Source organism: Aplysia californica, unplaced genomic scaffold (assembly GCF_000002075.1).
Source record: "Aplysia californica isolate F4 #8 unplaced genomic scaffold, AplCal3.0 scaffold00207, whole genome shotgun sequence".
NCBI classification, from domain to species: Eukaryota; Metazoa; Mollusca; class Gastropoda; order Aplysiida; family Aplysiidae; genus Aplysia; species Aplysia californica.
Window position 1 is genome coordinate 70,292 of NW_004797477.1, and position 1,231 is coordinate 71,522.

Here is a 1,231-nt window from a genome sequence, read left to right on the forward strand (position 1 = left end):
CCACCACAACCCTTCATCCCCCACTCTCCCCTGGGAAAACCCGAATGTTCCCCGTAGACAGACTTCAGAGCACACACATCATCGTGATTTATGAGGGTCATGGACACAACAGATCTCACAGGATGAAACTACGTACTCCACTTTTCGGATTCCAAAGGAGAAAATTAAAAATCGTCGGTATTATTCACAAACCGGCTACATGCAGAAAGGCAAATTTTACAGGAAGAACAAAAAAAATTGATTATTGTTAAAACGCGCAGCGTATTCTTACACATTTCAGTACAAAAGGTTAAGTTATAAGTGTTGGGACCAAATACTACTTGATTTTTCTTAAATACCACAACTGAGAGTGTTATTTTGCACGTAGTCGGTTATGGGATGACAAAAAATTGTATGCGTAGCACAAAGCAGGTGGCCGGTTCTCTGCACCAAGCCGGTTCGAGCATGACGCTTCCGCGCACAGCCGTGACACGAGGCATCATGTAGTCGGTTAGGCGCAGCCGTGTGCTACTGTTCGCTGTCTTTGGCCTAACAAGTATAGATCTACATGGACGATGGAGAGTTATAGGCCTAGTATTTAAACTAATATCTTAAGAGGGGAGCTACATCTGAAGGTTATCTCGCTTATTAGTTAATCAAATGTTACCAAAATTCACACATATAACAACCATAGTAAAAAGTCTTAAAATCCATAACCAAATTTGAGAGAAAAAAAGTTTCGTTTCTATGGATACCGCGGCCATATTGGATTTTGTTGAAACATCTTACGCACTTAATACCACACCTATTTTTCATGGAAATAAATTGTTGTTGTTGTTGTTTTTTTTGCAAGCATCTTGGCAAACAATAGGTCTACAAATCTGGGTGATGCATTTTTCCAAAACGCCCTAGAACATTTTAGATGAATTTTTTCCTGAGGTAGTATTCACGTTTGCAAACAATCCGTAAAAATCCACACTTCTAACACCACCAACGAAAAACTATTCAATATATCTGAAATTCATCTAACAAAGTTTTAGTATTGCATCTTTTGTTCATTCTGTGGACATTTCATGAGGATTAGATGAAAAATGGTGGAGCTATTTTTAAAAAAAAAGTATATAGAAAAACCACGTTTCGAGAAAACGGCCGATAAAGAAAAATAAAATATTGACTTTATGAGGAAATGGTGGTTTCAAAGATGGCTGGTATGGGAATACATACGGCTTTATGGGGTTCTTATCCGATGAAA